Source organism: Gopherus evgoodei, chromosome 1, assembly GCF_007399415.2.
Source record: "Gopherus evgoodei ecotype Sinaloan lineage chromosome 1, rGopEvg1_v1.p, whole genome shotgun sequence".
Taxonomy (NCBI): Eukaryota; Metazoa; Chordata; order Testudines; family Testudinidae; genus Gopherus; species Gopherus evgoodei.
The window spans coordinates 155,324,406-155,344,407 of NC_044322.1; the positions used below are offsets into that span (position 1 = coordinate 155,324,406).

General features: G+C 39.0%; 1 protein-coding gene across 14 annotated transcripts in view; it reads right to left on the reverse strand.

The window, feature by feature from the left end:
• Window positions 1–20,002, reverse strand: part of CASK (calcium/calmodulin dependent serine protein kinase) — a 415,898-nt gene that overhangs the window by 67,536 nt on the left and 328,360 nt on the right. The window contains exon 1 of one of the 14 annotated variants that reach the window (XM_030576415.1): window positions 18,429–18,443. The exons of the other annotated variants lie outside the window; for them this stretch is intronic. The gene's annotated coding sequence lies outside the window, so the exon portion shown is untranslated. Of the gene's footprint in view, window positions 1–18,428; window positions 18,444–20,002 lie in introns of those variants that run through there. 14 annotated transcript variants of the gene reach the window in all.

Below are 20,002 nucleotides of genomic sequence, written 5' to 3' on the forward strand. Positions count from 1 at the left end.
GCGATCCTTGCTGCTGTCCAGGTGTCTGACTTCATGAACCATGGGAGTAAGTGGTAGGCAGGGTCTCCCAGGATCACTATTGGCATTTCAACGTCACCAATGGTTATTTTGTGTTCCAGAAAGAAAGCCCCTGCTTGCAGCTTTCTGAACAGACAAGTGTTCTTAAAGATGTGTGTGTGCATGCCCCATCCTGGACCATCCCACCTTGATGTTGGTAACATACCCCAGTGATCCACCAGCACCATTGAAAAGAATCCCTTTTTGTTTATGTACTCTTTGGCAAGGTGGTCTGGTGCCAAGATAGGGATGTGTGTGCCATCTATCGCCCCACCGCAGTTAGGGAACCCCATTACGGCCAAACCATCCAGTATCTCCTGCACATTGCTCAGAGTCACTACCCTTCTGAGCAAAAGGCAATTAATGGCCCTGCTTGGATTGACCAACTCCACATTGATTCCCCCACTGATCAGTAGCAATCTGGCACTGCAAGCTTCTCCACAGAGTTCACCACTCGCTTTTCCAGTGTCAGAGCAGGTCTCCTTTTAGTGCAGAGCCGGGGAGAGGTCCGCATACAGTTTCTGGCCAGCGGCCTTGAACATACAAAAGTTCTGCAGCCACTGGTCGTTGTCCCATAACTGGATAACAATGCGATCGCATCAGTCAGTGCCTGGTTCCTAGGACCAGAAATGGCACTGCACTGCATTCAGCTGCTGCACGACTGCCAACAGCAACGAGGAATTGTTTTGTTCTATGGTTTCCAGCAGGGCTGCTTGAAGGACATTGCCATGTTCCGTGCAGCAATTCCCCTCCTAGCTCTGGAAATACTGCAGGATAAGGCATGTGATATTTGTAATGCTCACAATAGTGCACAGCAGAGCAGGGGTCAACCTTCTTGGGATATGGCATATGTGTGGCTATGCTAGCCTTTCGAAAAAAAGGCGCAAAATATTATGGGTTCCAGCTGAAATCGGGGAGTGAGGGAGAAAACTGCACCATCGGACATTGAAACCATGTTTCCAGCCCCCCCGGGAGGCATTGCACACCCTTCCCAAAAACTCCTGCAGCGAGTTGCACTGTGGTATAGCTGCTCACAGTGCACTGGTGTGGACAGGCACTACTGACTTAATTACTGTGGCGGCTGGATGTTGACTTAACTGATGTTGACTTAAGTTTGTAGTATAGACATGCCTCTAGTCTTTGCAGCCAAATAACATTCTTTGATCATAGTTTGTGTAATTCTATGCCTGTCACATACTTAACAGAAAATACATTTGAAAAAAGTTTTTAGAGTGTTAAAAAAATGTCTGGGTGCTATTTTGCCCATACTTTTTCCCTGTTTTTTTCAAGTGTGGCTCCCTTAATACCATGAGTTTGCTCTACAGACAGCTGAGTCAGAGAAAAAAGGTAAGCAATTTTTAAAGGTTTTAAAACCTAATATAGCTTTTTTTATGAATAAAAATGTCATGACTTAAAATTCTATTATCGGAGGGTTTTCCAGGTCTAGAACCAAGTGCTGTGCGCTCCACTGAAAAGCTGCAAAAACTCCCTTTGCCAGACTAACTTGATCAATATCTTTCTTTGATAATGTAAATAATTCTCTAGACAAGGGAAATGTTGTAGACCGAATATATCTGGACTTCAGTAAAGCATTTGATACAGTGCTACATGGGAAATTATTAGCAAGATTAGTTTCAGAGTAGCAGCTCTGTTAGTCTGTATCCGCAAAAAGAACAGAAGTACTTGTGGCACCTTAGAGACTAACAAATTTATTTGAGCATAAGCTTTCGTGGGCTGCAGCCCACTTCTTCGGATGCATAGAATGGAACATATAGTGAGGAGATATATATACACACATACAGAGAGCACGAAAAGGTGGGAGTTGTCTTACCAACTCTGAGAGGCCAATTAAGTAAGGAAAAAAAAACTTTTGAAGTGATAATCAAGATAGCTCAGTACAGATAGTTTGATAAGAAGTGTGAGATTAATTTATTCTCAGGTCACAGAGACTTTTTGCTTACTGCAAGTGACCTGTCCTTGACTTTTACTAAAAATACTAAAAATACCCATGACTAAAACACAGCCTTAATTATTAGTTACGATGGAGAATATGGGGATTAGTACAAGAATTGTAAGGTGTGTAAGGAACTGGCCAGATGGGAGAGGACAATGAGTAGTGCTGAAAGGGGAGCCATTGGGCTGGAGGGAGGTTACTAGTGGAGTTCCTCAGGGACTGATCTTATTTACTATTTTCAACAGTGACTCTGACACAAAAGAGTGTGCTAATTAAATCTGCTGATGACAGAAAGTTGGGAAGCACTGTCAACTTGGAGGAGGATCAGAATATCTTACAGGAAGAATTGGATGACCTTGAGTACTAGAGTAATAGAAATGGGATGAAATTTAATACACCTCTACCCCAATATAACACAAATTAAGATATAACGCGGAAAAACAGCGCTCCGGGGGGGACGGGACTGCGCGCTCCAGCGGATCAAATCAAATTCGATACAACGTGGTTTCACCTAGAATGTGATAAGATTTTTTGGCTCCCGAGGACAGCGTTATATCAGGGTAGAGGTGTAATACAAAGTGTAAGGTCATGCGTTTAGGGATTAATAAGAATTTCTGCTGTAAGATGGGGGGCTCTTTAGTTGGAAACAACAGCAGAGGAGAAAAACCTTGTGTATTAGCTGATCACAGGCTGAGTGAGTATGAAACACCAATGCGGTATAGCTGCAAAAAAGACAAATGCAGTCCTAGGATGTACCAGGTATTTCCACTAGAGACAGGGAAGTATTAATGCCATTGTCCAAGACACCGGTAAGACCATTCCTGGATTACTGTGTCTGATTCTGGTCACCCATGTTCAAGAAAGATCAATTCAAATTTGGAACAGAGGCACAGAAGGGCTACTAAGATGATCAAGAGACTGGAGGGCTTAGCTTATGAGGTGAAAGAGATTGGTTTGTTTAGCCTAGCAAAATGAAAGCCGAGAGCAGGTATGACTGCTTTCTATAAATACATCACAGGGGCAAACTTCAGGGAAGGAGAAGAGATAAGCTAAATGACAATGTTGAAACAAGAACAAATGGGTATACACTGACCAGGAGTAAATTTAGATTAGAAATTATAAGACTAAATTTCTAACCATTAGAGGAGTGAGGACCAATAGGAGTAGCGTGGGCAAGAAACTTAACTGGTTTTAAGATGGTGCTTGATAAGTTTATAAGAGATCATATGACCTGGTTGCCTGTGATAGCAAAGAACTGGATTCAGTGAACCAGGAAGTCCCTTTGAGTCTATAAAAGCAGCAAAGAGTCCTGTGGCACCTTATAGGCTAACAGATGTTTTGAAACATGAGCTTTTGTGGGTTAATATCCACTTCGTCGGATGCACTACATGCATGAAAGCTCATGCTCCAAAAAGTCTGTTAGTTTATAAGGTGCCACAGGACTCTTTTCTGCTTTTACAGATCCAGACTAACACAGCTACCCCTCTGATCTTTGAGTTTATGTTCTTAGTTACAAAGTTATAAAGATTTGCACAACTGCGTATATTTACATTTTGAGGGTAAAATAACTTGATAAGACCTGGCTGTTTTTCAGTTTTATTTAAATATACATTAACATATGTATAACATAATTTATATTTAACAGTGTAAGACAAAAACCCACCCATCACCTAACTTCAACTGTCCTTACTTATACATTTTAGATTTATCTCCAACAAAGATTAAACTAACGATTAGATATTTATGCAAGAGATTAGTAATGGATGTGTTCCTGTTTTAGATGCACTAAAAGATTTGATGATAAAGCCACCACTAAAATAAGGGCATATAATGATATACATCTTTAAAAATATGAAATGAAGCAGCATTGGGAAAGGATGCTATTTTATTTCACAATAACCCTAACAGAAGAAGGCATCTGCTTTCTTTTTCTGCTTTTTAATTAGTAATCTGTTGGGGATGAAATCCACTCCATCTACATAAAGCGTGACCAATGGGATGTTATAAGGGTGGAGTACAAGAGTGTGTGAGATTTCTCAAATTCACAACAAACCATGGCTAGGGTGACAGGCTGCAACAAAGCCACAGCAGCTAATATTCCATCTACCTTGTCATCTGGAACAAGATCTGCAGCACCTTCATGATATTTGCATGTGCTGTTGGATCAAGTGGATCAGTATGTACGATTTCATGGCTCTTGCTCTGGCCTACCCCTACCATGATCACTACAGCCTGGCCAATATTGGCTGGTGTGGTGATACATTCCATGGTGTGCAGTGTGCAATGATGCAGATAGCCTAGTGCTTTCACTCTGGATATACACAGACATTTAGATATGCTTCACTGCATTTCATTGTTACAGGTTTATTAATATTATTTTTGAAAATTAAAACTATAATAGTTTAATCAAAATGTAAGCATCACTGCTAGTTATTTTTATTCCTTAATTTTTAAATACCTTAATTTTTTTTAACATATGCTCTTCCCTTTTACATATTATATTACACACACAAAAGCATATACATGTAGACACTTCTACTTTCAGCTGTTATTTTTAGGACATGAAAAAAAGTAAGACTGGTTCTGAAGGTGGTCTCTAAATTTTCACGTGGCAATGCACACTCAGATATTTGGAGGGTGGAATCAAATCCTTTATTTGTTTCAGATCTCTGACTTTCAACTCTAATAGCCAGACCACTAGATTTGGGCAGAAATTTGTTGCATTTATGAAATTACATGTGGTCAGAAAAACACATTAAGCCCCATCAACAATAACTATTTCATACTGGCCACAGAAATGGCTGAGAAGCTTTCAACCAGATAAGAACATGAGTCTGCAAGAGAGAGCAGGGTCTACAGTATGCAGTAAAGCAGCAGGAGCCTGAGCCAGAGAGCATTAAAGTAGTGCCCCATCCATATCTGAAGATATTTTCCAACAAGCTTCCCACTACTGCATAAGGAAATGAGTAGACTAGCTACCCCTTTTATGAAGAGCTAATCAGAGTAATGCATTGCAGTAGCTTCTGCTTTACAGTCCATTATTATCTAGCACACACAAGTTTAGGAAGTATTTGCCGAAATATCATTAAAAGTTAACCTGCAATAATATTTCAGTAACGGTGAGCACCGAGTATTACAATGCAGATTAACTTCTTATGATACTTTGCAAATATGTTTACTGTGTCTTCACAGAAACACTGGCTGGCCGCCTACAACCCACCTTATACTTTAGAAATGTATGGTCAAATAATCTGCCTTCAAAAGGTATGTGGGCTAACGGTCATGAACAAGGATATTGTTTCCTTGATTTAAATATAAAGAAATTACCCTTACATGAACAGTTTTATAATTTGCAAACTGTACAAGAAAATCTCTGCAGACTACTTTTGTAACACACCTTATAGATGAACATTAATAAACTACTTCTTGACTTACTCACACTGGCACAGAAAAGACTGTTTCCAGCTGTGCTACAGGGGATTCATCCACAGGGGAAGGCAGGTGTTTCCACCACCACCTTCTGTTGGGGGTTCTGCAAAGGCTCAAACTGTGCCACAGGCTCCATAGAAATATCACCACTGGAGGCTCCCCAGGGAATGTACTGAACCAGTGCGTTCTTAGCTGCCTGATCATGACCCCTTCTTCAGGCAATGCCACCCACGTTTGAGGTGTGCTAATCACAGGTCTGGGCTCCCAGCAAAGGAGGAGTTACGGGTGCCCTTCCAGTGTGCTTTCCATCACTGGAACCTTTTGTTTTGGAATCTGCCAGGGGGTTTTTATACTACGTTTCACTAATTTTGCCTTGCTCTAGGGATGATATTTAACAAAATCCATGTATTCTAAACACTTCAAGACCTAATTGCATACAACATTTCAGCATTAGGCTTTTAAAACACATTCAAGACTTAAAACCTAATGTTATTTAAAGAAGGTGGGTCAGGCACTGCATTTCTAGATTACTGCCATGTCTCATGGATGACTTCTCAGTTTGTTGAAGCACCTTTTTGGCAATGTTCACTTTAACAAACTCTCTCTAGCCTTGATTCTTCCCTGTTAAGTTTCTGATTTAGATAATTATCAGTTATTGACTAACAAATATTTTCCTTAAGAGTATCTATTCCCACCCCCCCATCTACTATAAAACTCTTTTTCTTCCAAGTTTGTAATAAATGTGATTATATTAATTGTGTCAGATTTTTAAAGAACATTTCTGTATGTACATACATATACACACTTTCGAAACACATCCCACTCATTCAGAATGGTGCACTCATTTTATACACATTACTCAATTCCTGCTACACACTATCTTCTTGCTCCTATTTTATATATCATATGCTGACAACAAAACATCTTGAAGTTGCAAAGAACTCCTTTTTCTCTTGGCAACAGAGTATCAACTCTTCCCACCTCTCAACTCTAGCTAACCTAAGTGGTCATGAATATGCAACTGAACTGGAGGTAGTTCTCTCTTATGGCAGCAACAGAGCTACCTGTCCTTGCGATGACAATCCCATTTACCCAATTTTTAAAACTTAGCCAAAAATATACAGTATCTATTTTGTCTTATTTTTATTTGTCCTTGTATAAGAATCAGGATCACAGAAGACCATAAAACAAATTGCACTAAAAACTGTTAAATTCTGCTAAAGCAGTAGCAAACCCTCTTTCACTGGATCATATTAATGTCAGTTACTTAGTGATCATAGCCACTAATGCAAAGGAATAGTACTGTTCTCTAACAGAGTAAGATCTTAAAGTTAACATTCAAGTAAGTAGAGGGCACAGTAAATTTCAAAGTACAGGGTACCTGTTAATACCTGGAGCATGCTACAAATCCTGAATGCCCCAACTGGGATTAACATTTAATTCTGAGAAATCCTAAGAGAATACAAAGGCATAAATAAATCAAACTATTCTGTATGCCAAATGTGGTTGAAGTGATACTGTCTGATCAAATTTAGCACCAAATTTAGGTTCCGTAAAAATTATTACTTATTATTTGTATTGTGTGGGTGGCCTAAAGGCTCCACAGGTTGGGAGCGCATTTTGTTCTAGGTCCTTTATAAAATGTAACAGGCTTTCATAAAATTCAACACAACTAGAAAATGTTTCCATGAAATTATTGTTTATTAGAATTTGAACAGAGATATTTGTTTAAAAATGGAATAAATAAATAACTGCACTATTTTGATAGTGCACGAGAACCTGATCATAAACAAAAGCCTTATTCATGATTGCTGAGGGAAATTCAAAAAGCAAACATTGTAGTTGTATGAAAATTAGTTTAAAATAATATTACAACCAGAGAGGGGAGATACACAGCATCATCCTATTTCTGCCCACATTCCTCTCTCACTCTTGTTCCCCTGGATAGACCCGGACCACAAGGAGAGGCCTCTGCAGAGTGAAGGGGAAGAATGTGCCATGAAGGCATGCAAACCCCCCCTCCACTGTTCCACACAAAAGTGAGGAGATTCACAGGCAGGTCCTTTTGAGGGTGGATCTTGGGGCATGATCTGGTCCATGATTTTGTTAATGTTCCTGAAACAAAATCTGATTGTGCACTTCCCCAATTTCCTTCAAAGGCTGTTGCAAGAGAAAAATCATATAAACCCAGAAGATACCGGAAAAATAATAAGATTGACACTTTTTTCTGAAAGGCTGAGTAAAACCCCTTCAGCTGTTTTGGAGTTTACTAAAGATGATTCTTCCCTGCTCACCCCACACATATCAATGCCAATTTTGCTATTTTAAAAACTCAACTGCATGTTTATTTAAACAGGGTTACAGCAAAAATGACTGAAGACTGACATGTCATATAGGCACAGTCCCCACTGAGGAATTTTGCCTTTAATTGGTTGGAAAAAAAATCTGTTTTAATTTAGCAATAGATACTGGTTTGATAATTTGAAAACTGCCTACCGATCACAGGCAGTAGATGTTCTTATCACACAATTCACTAAGGGATGAGGTTTTGCTACTCTTTACATTTAGTACTTTACTGCATGTACTACTCAATGTGAGTAAGGGTGATGGACGTGTTCCCTAAGTTTATTCTTGGTTCAAAGGACTTACAAGCTCCATTGAAGTCAGTGGAGACTGAAAGGTGCGCTAGTTGATTACCTTACTTTTTTCTCCATACAACCTATAATTTAACCTAGAGGTCGGCAACCTTTCAGAATTGGTGTGCCGAGTCTTCATTTATTCACTCTAATTTAAGGTTTCATGTGCCAGGAATACATTTTAATGTTTTTAGAAGGTCTCTTTCTGTAAATCTATAATATATAATTAAACTATTGTTGTATGTAAAATAAATAAGGTTTTTTAAAATGTTTAAGAAGCTTAATTTAAAATTAAACTAAAATGCAGAGGCCCCTGGACTGGTGGCCAGGATCCGGGCAGTGAGAGTGCCACTGGAAATTAGCTTGCATGCCGCCTTCGGCACCTGTGCCATAGGTTGCCTACCCCAAGTTACCAATAATTAAAAGTCATAGGAAATTAAGTGAAAAAAACCTAGCAATAATGTAATATGACCAAGAATTAGTAAGTCAGGAAATTTTGAAAATAAAGGCAACGTTAACTCAACTAAGTTGCACTTTTCCTATTCTTTTTTCCCTGGTTAAATGTTAAGAATACATTACTCTGTTATAAAATGTTCTGTCTACAACATATAGCACAGAATGCACAATATGGTTGTTTTAAAATGCCATGACAATTGCAATCTTAGGAATTCCCTAGATTTGAGTTCCTGACCTTACAATCCTAACGTTTAATATTGGGCTTCTGTATTTACCGTACAGAAAATCAAAATTTACAGGATTAATGAGTAGGCTCCCAAAAGGCTAGCAGTTGCAATCCATGCATTAACAAAAAGCAGATATTTAAGGTAAACACAAAATAGTCATTATAGCAAGTTAACTGAAGGGTGAAGTTTCTTAAAAACGCAAGAATTATTTTAACAAATTGTGCCTCTTGGTGCACACAAATACAGTGAAGAAGGTACCCAAAACAAACTAATCTGTCCATGTCTGATGACTAACTCTGTCTCCCAGAAGTTAAAGCTTCTGACGCTTGTCTGCATAAAAGGAGCTTGCTTCTGGGGGACAAGGACACAGTTCACTTTCCACTTTCAAGCTAACAGTCTGAAATGGGAAGTTTGAACCTATCACTTCAAATTTTTGAAGATTCCTTTTAACTAGTAAAAAAATTCCTTGCTCTACATAAAAGTTGTCATGTCATTTGGAGAAAACAAACAAACATTTTAGTATCTTGAAAAAATGAAGTCCACCACAGAATATATGAATTTAGATTCACTGGCTGATCTAATCTATAATGGAGTCATTAACAAGGGCAGAACCAGCTATCCTATCTCTAATCTGTCCAGTCTGCTTATTGGAGGGATAATTAATGAGAAATATGAAATGAGATTCTGACAGAACTGTGGTGGATAGTTCTCACAGGGGCAGTTTTGGACAATGAAATGCTACCACTTCTAGAACTAGAAGGCTAAAGTTGAAGTAGTAATCTTGGCATTTTTTTTCCCTTGTGACATTATAAAGCACATAAAACTGCAGAAACATATGACTGCAGAAGAATTACAGATATTGGACAAATTCCATTTTCTGTTATACCTGTGTAACTCTGCAGTTACATAAGTGAAATTAAGAGCATAATTTAACCATATGCTCATATAAAATTGGTTATGTTTGTTGTTTGATCCAGACTGGGTGCAGCGTCCCACCCATATCTGTGCATGCTCCAATAAGGTACATATTAACCATAGATGAAAACTAAATGTTTATAAATTATATGTAGCGACAGACTAAATATTAAAACAGTAATACACATATTACTCGGAAGGCCATTTCACAGTTTAGGACTTGGACAACAAGGCTTCTGCCAATTCGGAAGAATTATTTTAATAAAAAGATATGAAAAGGCCAACTCAAACTGAAACCATTCTTTAGGCCACAAATATCCCTGTGAAAACAGTTTAAAGTAGAAAAAAGACATGAGAAAGTAATCAACTGGAGGAGAACTTCATAGTAAAGCCAATTCTCTAGGTAGCATTTAAATTAAGTAACCAAAATGGAGAACAGGCCATTTTCTTTTAAAATTATTAGGGAACTGAAATTACTTCCACATGAACAACTTGTTTTCTCATGTTTTTTGAGCTTCAAGCTAGTAAGGATAGTTTAATACATTGTTTACAAATTGCTAGAACTTTCACAACTATGCTAGTCCTCAGTACAACAATATTATAAGAATTTTAACTTCATTCATAGAAGCAGAATTTTTAATAGTATTCCTTTACAACTGTCTGTCTTCTTGTAAGTTTTTGTTCTGTATTCATTCTTCAAAATAATATGAAAAAGAAAAAAAAATGAAATAATTTCTTTATGTAGGAACGAGGAAAAATTTTTTCCCCCAAGGCCCAGTGAAAGTTTTTAACTCGCAGACTTTGGTGTATCAAGATGACAACAGACAGTATCTTTTAATCAGCAGCATCACAAACTTCTCTCAAGATGATCCATCCAGGAAGAACAGTGAGAAATCTCTTTACGCTGAAATTGGATCGCATTCTGAAATCAATATTACATTTCTGCAACATCCTAACTTATAAAAATCTTCCAGGACCTATATCCTGATGCCAAATACCTGAGATCACATGGGGCTACAAAAAATACTTATCTAATTTACGTAGGAAAAAGTAGAAAATGACTGATTCTACTTTCTTCGGTTGGAGAAGAAGTTAATGTAAAAGCAGAAAAAAACACCTAAAGGCACATCTTATATATAACAGTGGGGACTGATTAAAACTACCCGCTACTCCCATACTGCCCTGCCACGCTGGAGGAAAGACAGGAGGCAGTGAATGTGGTTTAATTAGGCCACAATTTTATTAACTTAAAAAATGTGGGGAAATCTGCCAATAAATTGTACAATGGAGGTCATGATCATTCTCTTATTTCACATAATCCCCAACCTGATCCCAGCTATCCTGTTGCTGGGATCTTGCTACCCACCCCACCTATAAGGTTTAAGAAGATTTAAAAGGATGGGGGTTGGCTCTCCCTGTACCAGGTGCAGAAGCTCTGAACCCTCTTCCCTTCTGAAACTCCCTTAAGGGATGCTTTCCTTTAAATCCTTTTCCAGTACATTTTATCCAGTGACTGTACCCTTCCATAACAAGTAGATACACTTCTTTTTTCATATTGCTGACGTAGAGAAGCAACTACAATTTCACCTGAAGTTGATTGAGCCAGATGGCTACATCAAGAGTAGCAGAATTTATTTTAGTGATGCCTCCTCCTTCATATTTATAAATTGGGCAGTAGGTGGTGATATGTTTGATGGCCTGTCGTGGGGATCCACGCTCGAATGCTGGGGAGTCATTGATCTTCCATTTGTGCATTAGATGTCCATATCTACCATGGTTGGTTTGGATTTGGTTCAGAGTTGACCAAGATGTCCGTGGAAGATTGAACCCAGGAACTTTCTGTGTGGGATCTGGCACAAGGTGCTTATTTTTAAAGTCTTGTTAAGCCCAGTCTGCTTTCCAAGCCTCCTTCTGATCATTTAGCTTCATGCAATCAGGCTATGAATGTTCCCAGAAAGGCACACGGGGCTTACGATGTTGGGGGAGTGTGTGTTGGGGGGAGTGCTGTCGAGGTCTTGGTGGATAGGAAGACATCTGTTTACCTGGATTCGCTGAGCTTCGCAGAGTGTTGCGGCAATTTGGTGAATCAGCGGGGGAATGATGTTGAACAGGTAACCGTGGTGTTGGAGCTGACTTAAGGGGTCCAGTGATGCACTGCATCACTGTATTCAGCCGGGGGCGGGACAGCTCAGTGGCTTGAGCATTGGCCTGCTAAACCCAGGGTTGTGAGTTCAGTGCTTGAGGGGGTAATTTGGGGAACTAGGGTAAAGATCTGTCTGGGGATTGGTCCTGCTTTGAGCAGAGGGTTGGACTAGATGACCTCCTGAGGTCCCTTCCAACCCTGATATTCTATGACTAAGTTGTGTGTGGCTGCATCTGCTCCATACCAGTGCACAATATTCACACACTAAAAATCTACTACTAATTTTACATACTAAGTTGTGATATTATAATTTAATCACCCTGTGGGGAAAGTGAAAAAACCCACATCATTTCAGCCAATCTTCCAGTGAAGGAAAAAAGGGGCGACTAGAGTAATGCCCACAGTGGACGATGAAGGAACCCAGTCTTTTTTTCAGATTTCATAGGTGGGCAGGGGGGTGCTGCCAGCTTGATACTGGTTAAAGAGGGCTTCTTCAGGAGTGCATGAGATATAAATACCCCACTCTTTCTTCCCGTCAGTGGGAGGGGCCAACCTGGTCCAGGCAACCATTTCCTACTCCTACTTGTTTTGTTTGGGTAAACTTATCTCTTCCTCCCCCTCTACTAGTAGTTGCCCAGGGAGCCCTTAGAGAGGAGACAATCTCTCTTCTTCTGGCCAGCTGGACAATGACGAGCAGCATACAGTTGCGGTGAGCACACAGTAATGGAGTATGGTACAGGAGAAGTTTCAGATATAATATGTTTGTGGGTGGATGGTGATTTCCATCAGTTCTCTTTGTTCATCTCCACAACACAATCTGCCAGCTGAAGGCTACTCGTTGTTTTCAGATTTAGCAGAATGCTGATGTGATAGTGAGGACTGCTATCACGATATCTGACCCAGTTGCAGTACCTGTTCACTCACTGTAAGAGGATTCTGCCTGGCTGCATTAAAACTACCAAAATTTAAAAAAATAAACGAAAAAGAAAAGGGAAATCAAGAGGAAAGTGCAAAAGATGAATTCTGTGTCATGTTTTAATTAATCCAAACAAACTATTATGCTGAACTTAGGTTCTAAGCTATAGAACATGCTTCTGCAGTTTGAGACCTGGAATGAATTACTTATTATTTGACCATTTCCCTCTTTTGGTCAAGAACTCTGATCTTCAGCCCCCTGGCCGCTTCCTTGAAGATTACTTCTGTGAAGGCATCACTTTCCCCTTCTAATCCTGAGGTTGGAGCACTAATTGTGCGTCACAGTAACTGACAGCTGGCTCTTTATTCTCTTTATTTCTGTAAAAAGCAATTACTCCCTTTAAACCAGCCTTTTGTCTCACTGAGCAGTGTTCCTGCGTAGTCTATCATTTCACCAGCCACGTTCTCATACTCCCATCCTGGTATGACTGTGCTGCATACTATAGCCGCACCATCGATTAGAGTCCCAGGCTTATTTTTTAGAACTCTACCTTCTGCTCCTCTACACAGATGGTAGGGGCCAATGCAGCTGATCAAAGCCTCCCAAGGAGTTTTGCGCTTTTTCGCTATGGTACATGTGTCAATTTGGGAGGGAGAGCATACCTTATATTAATATCTCTTGCACAGTGAAGTACTGTGTTATTGCTACACCATAAAGCTGGTCATAAGCAAGGGATTTAATAGACAGAAGATACTCTGACTGAAATTTTTTTTTTTTAAGTTAAAACATACATTTTACCCAACATAGGTGAAATTTTCTGCAAGAGACTCAACTCACAGTTAAAAAACATTGTTGGCTCTTGAAATAAGCTGAAGGTTATTAAGCCCTGCCCCAAAGCATCACAGTCATCTCCCAGATGATCTATCCAGGACGAGTAGTGAAAAATCTCTTTTAGCTGCACTTGAATTACATTCTGAAATCAGTATTACATTGTAAATTCATATGAAGGCTTCTTCAACTGTGTGAGAGAAGGTAAACAAGTTTTCATTTTGAAAACAGGTGGAAAAAGAATGGTTTAAAACAATTTATCAGAGACCACATACATCAACGGTGGCAGCAGATTTACAAATAATGTGTGCAACTTAAAATGCATACACTATTTGCAAATGTACTGGAGCTTTTTCTGTACAAGACTTGGGAATATAAATTTGACATACATTTTAAATATAATTAATTGTTAAAGTGTTATACAATATATAAGAGAGTTGCAAAGAATAAAAACCAACAAATATGACCATCATAACACATTTAAAAAAAACAAGATTTCTATATAATGCTACCACAACATGCCTCTAGTGATTTCACGTAACTGTTTACACATCTACATTATCTTTTATGTAAGAAAAACTCCTCTGCTAGCATACACATTTCCACAAATTCATCATTAATCTTGTAAATTAGATGCTCATATGATGGAATTCTTGTTATTTCAAAGTACTTACATTTTACAGCTGGAGTGCATATACTCTCATACTTTTACAGGATTTTCTCTATGCACAGACAAGACCAGCTACAATTTATTTTTAGAAACCATTTGTACTCCCAAATATTTGAAATGTGTTATTTTTTAAACAGAACAATACATGTGTTAAATGAATTCTTAGCTCAGAAATAGCAGAGGCAGAAGTATTGTTTATGTATTCAACAACCACTATTTGTGTAAGAGAAAATGGCACACTGTTAATTAAATGAACTCTAAGGAGTTTCAACTTCCATTTTATACCTCTCCCTTTTTTCAGTTGTTCATAATCTTTTCAAACACATTCCTTTGGAGCTGAAACCTGAAACGTTCTATAGGTTGGTCGCAGTCCAAAGGTGAACTTTTCTGGGGAGAGGAAGTTTAAGCAAACTGACTAAAAATTGATTTTCTTATTACAAACCACCCAAAACCAAACAAACAAAACAGAAACAGCTGCGCTGGCCTCTCTCTCTCGACCAGGTTACACACATGTAGTATTATCTATTCCTTTCTCTCAAGTTTAATGTATTAATGTGTTGTCAGCGTATATCCTTGGATATATAGGATATGCAATTTAGCCAAGTTTCCAAAACTACCCTAACATTTGAAACTTTCTGACTTGCAATCTGGCTCTTATATCCTTAACTTGTATTCATGCCACATTTGTACATCAGAACACCCCACAAATACACCTATTTCTCTCAATTTCCTTCTATGTAGGTGTGATGGGGTACCTGAGCCTCACACTGGTGCCCTAAAGGTTAAAAAACAGCTCTGGGCCCAGCTGGCCTCACCTGCTAGGCTGTCATAAACAGATTGTTAAGGGTTAATGTCTCTTTTACCTGTAAAGGGTTACAAGCAGGGAACTGGACACCTGACCAGAAGACCAATCAGAAGACAAGATACTTTTACATTTGGGTGGAGGGAAGCTTTTGTGTGTTGTGTGTTCTTCTCTCGGAGGGTCTGAGAGAGACCAGACATTACTACAGACTCTCTAAGTTTCTTTTCAAATAGTAAGTAAAAACAGGCGGTTTAGGCTTTTTGATTGTTTTACTCTATTTGCAATTGTGGACCTGGCTGGTTAACGTTTATATGTGTAGTTGCTGGGAATATTTTGATTTGTATTGGTACTGGGGGGGAAGTCTGTTTCTGGTGTCTGTAAGCTATAGGACCCTGTAATATTTACATCTTGACGTTACAGAGATAATTCTTTACTTTTTCCTTTCTTTTATTACAAGATTTCTTTTTCTTAGAGAACCTGATTGATTTTTTTTTCTTGTTTCCCTTGTTTTATTCCAGGGTATTGGAATAACTCACCAGGATGGGTGGGGGAGATGGGAGGGGGGAGAGATAGAATCTCTCTCTGTTTTCCTTGAATCTGTTTGCCTCTTTGTGGAAGGGAAGGGAGATGCTTCTCTGTATGGTGATTTAAGAGGTTGGATCAGTATCTCTCAGGATAGCCCAGGGAGGGAAATTCTGGGAGGGGGAAAGGTGAGGGAATGGTTTATTTCTCCTTGTTTTAAGAACCCAAGGGATCTGGGTTCTTGGAGTCCCCAGGGAAGGTTGGGGAGGTCAGAGTGCCCCAAAATACTATATTTTTGGGTGGTGGCAGTGCTATCAGATCTAAGCTGGTAATTAAGCTTAGAGGATTCAGGTGCTAGTATCTCATTTTCTGAACTCTAAGGTTCAGATCTGAGAGGGAATGCTATGACATAGGCATGCTCACATTGGAGGCTGGGTTCAAAAGGGAGAAGCTCACTTCAGACTAGGAGAACAGCCTAGGGAAACAGATGCGAGCTGCAAGCTCCTGCAGAGGAACTGACAGGACTCCATAAGGCTAAGACCAGGCCCCACTGGCAAATCACCATACAACCTTCACTCCTCAGATGCTAGGAATAATGGGCTGTGGCTGACAGATAGGGGCCTACCAAATTCATGGTTCATTTTGGTCAATTTCATGGTCAGAGGATTTAAAAAATCATAAATTTCATGATTTCAGCTATTTAAATCTGAAATTTCACAGTGTTGTAATTGTAGGAATTCTGACCCAAAAAGGAGCTGTGTGTGTTTGTGTTGCAAGATTATCGTAGTGCGGGTTGTGGTACTGCTACCCTTACTTCTGCGCTGCTGATGGTGTTGGCGCTGCCTTCAGAGCTAGGCAGCTAGAGAGCGGTGGCTGCTGGATGGGAGCCCAGCTCTGAAGGCGGTGCCACTGCCGGCAGCAGCAGCGCAGAAGTAAGGATGGCCTGGTATGGCATTGCCACCCTTACTTCTGCGCTGCTGCCTTCAGTCAACAGCCGCAAATCTCCGGACACCCAACTCTGAAGGCAGCAGCACAGAAGTAGGGATAGCATGATATGGTATTGCTAACCTTACTTCTGCACTGCTGCTTGTGGGGCGCTCCCTTCAGAGCTGGGCACCTGGCCAACAGCCGCCATTCCCTGGCCACCTAGCTCTGAAGGCAGCGCAGAAGTAAGGATGGCAATGCCACAACCCCACTAAAATAACCTTGCAATCCCCCTTTAACTCTCTTTTGGGTCAGGACTCCCAATTTCAGAAACACAGGTCTCCCCCATGAAATATGTATAGCATAGGGTAAAAGGACACAAAGGACCAGATTTCACAGGATTTCATGGTCTGTGATGTGTTTGCCATGGCTGTGAATTTTGTAAGGCCCTACTGACAGAGGAAGACGCTCTGCAGCATGATCAGAAAGGACTCCTGGGGGACTGCAGAAGGAGACCAGTGGTGTGGATGGAGGAACTGAAGCTGGGGTAAGAATTGGCCATGGAACAGGCATAAGGGAACTGGCCCCTAAGCCACATATTTGAACTATTATACAAGGGTTCCTGGGTTGGAACATAGTGGAGCAGAGAGGGCCCAGGTTCCCCTACATCCAACTACTAACTCTCACCACTACATGTTACAGACAAAATCACTGCCACTACGCGATGCTGCCAGATTTGGTCTTCAACTTCCTAAAAGTAGGACAAAAGTCATTGGCAGAGAGGAAGAGGTAGCAAGGCAGCTTATAAAATTCATTATTTTCTATTTCCTTTCTACTGTGAACTTACAACTTAATGAAAGGATACCTTAAAGAAGTGTGTGTGTGTGTGTGTGTGTGCACGCGCGCGCACTCCAGATGGGGTTTAGCAAGTGCCATTAATACAAATGCTCTTGTGCCTCCAATTACACAAAAAGAGTGTATTAATGACTCATTTAAAACATGCCCTGTTTATGACATCTAACACAAACAACATTCAAAGTAGTGAAAGCAAATGCTGAAAAAATGACTTTGAACCACACAAAGTGATTACATGGAGAATAAGAGTGTGGTTCCAATACAGAACATATAAGTTAATGTCAGGTTAATGAGAACAGATTCAAACATTGCCATTCAAGGTTAATCAGAATATACCAGTTTCTATTTTCTGTATTGTTTAGGAAATCCATTAGTAAAATGGTATTGAGGGATAGTCTCTCTCTGTTTCTTTTAAACTCAAGGATGAACACTAAAAACTCCTCTCTGGAAACAGAACTGATTGCCACCACTTTGTTTTCCACCAAAATGCACAATTTGGTAATAAGTATGCTCTGTTCAGAAAGTGTAATAATGTTGGTGATAAACGTAAGCAGTGTTAAAAGCATTTTTAAATGCATAAATAGATTATAAAGTAAGAATGATGAACGCTAAATGACTGCTGTTTTTGGAAGAGACTTTCAAATTTATTAGTGCTAACATCAGGCTGTGATTAGGGAAAAATAAACAAACAAAAAAACCTAACAGTAAAAGACCAAACATAGTCTTCAAAAGTATACATTTATCAAAGGAACTCTGTAAATGTGCGGTGTTAGTTTTCCTTTGAAATATTACCATTAACTACATAGAAGAAGAGATACAGGAGCAAGAACCCTTAAAATCAATGTACTTTATATATGTATTTATGCATAAAAATGAAAACACTCTGAAAGCAATAAAATGGCTACAACTTACAGACCAACATCAAGTACACACAGATACTCAGTAACACTACAGTATATACATCAAGGCTATTCAATCTCTCACAAACTAATTTTTTAAGTGATATACTAGCAAATAGGTTAATAAAGTTCCACTGAAGTTTATAGCAGTTTTTTCTATGACAGATATAAGTACAGAAACATAACAACACTTACCTTAAAGTTTGCAGATATAACACAAACTTCTTAGGTAGGTAAGTAATAAACTTGCCTAGAACTATCTGGCTTAGGACAGACAGAAAGACACACATACACAGACAAAGCTAGCAGCACAGACTGGCCCCAGACACACAAAAGCTGGTATTGTTCTCTTGCTGAGTGAAAATTTCACTTGTAAATCGAACGACATCTGTATTCAGAATCACCCACAAAAGCTGTCCCTGAGAGGTGACCAAACTGCTTGACTCAACAACAGACAGATTTTACTGGTAGCCTTCTGTGCAGGCAGCTGTGTAATGGCAGCTTCTGGTTTTACCTTCTAGCAAACCTGCCTTCCTTTCAGCTAGCCATATAGATGAAACATGTTCTGCTAAGATCCTCCTCTAGGCAAAGCAATCATGCTCAAAGTATTCTTTAAAACAACTAATCATTAGGGTAAAATCTGTGTCACACTGACGTAAAAAATAGCCATTCACGGATGTCTCCAAAATCAGTAACTAAATTCATGCTGTGCCAATACTGCTGACATACATAATACGCAATGCTTTGTGGTATCTACCTCATGAAAGTCAATATAATACTTTAATCAAAGTATTTGATAAGGTATCTAAAATCTGCTGGTAGAAATAAAACCCTGTTCCACTACATTAAATTGTGCCATGCTTTTTCATTAAATAACTTGTATTCTTTACTTATCTGTGTTACTTTTTTTTTATTAATAATGCTACATTCATTATGACCTAAACTGGACATCAGAACCAGTCCATAAAGCTTTATATAGGCATAAAAATAGGAATATCTGCTTGAACTGGATGCAGGAATGTGCTGCATGATTCATTTGAATTTTTAACATCACTTTTCCAAAAGAGAGGAAAGGACATGTTTCCCCGTGTAATACAAGTGACACTGTCCAATCTAAAACCACTCTTATTCTTTAAAAAAAAAATCAAGTATTAAATTTGATTGTATTTTTGTATGTTTCCCAAAATGGTTGTTTCCCTCTCTTTATTATAAACACATCTAATACTTTTGTAATGAAATCATTTGGTTTTTTTGGAATTATCAAACTATTTCTGAAGAAATTAGTTTTGATTCTGTATGATTAGTGACAACCATAAAAGAGGAATTATTTTGAAAGACCCTTCCAGAAGATAATCTGCAGAACTGGGCCCAAAATGAGTGCAGGATCCTGATCTTTACATAAAGAGAACTGTTCCCTAGCAGGGACAAAAACTACATTAAAAAATATATCCAGTAGCTTTCCTGTTTTACACTTGTCATTTACTATCTGCAGGAAACAAGAGCTGAATTATACACTTTGTCATATGCATCTAAATTGGTCACTACCAAGAACACCAATTTAAGAATTTTTTCCCTCTGAACTGTACACAAACGTTTAGACACAAAAACTTAACTGGAATAGATCTATGTTGCTGTGGCACAGCAAATGTTGCATACACTGTTTGTTTGAATTTGTATTTGATATTTTAGCTCACAAATGATATATACATGTCAGAGTTCCACAGATATTTACTTTGCAATGAAAAAAAAGTTGGATTTCCACTCTCCAC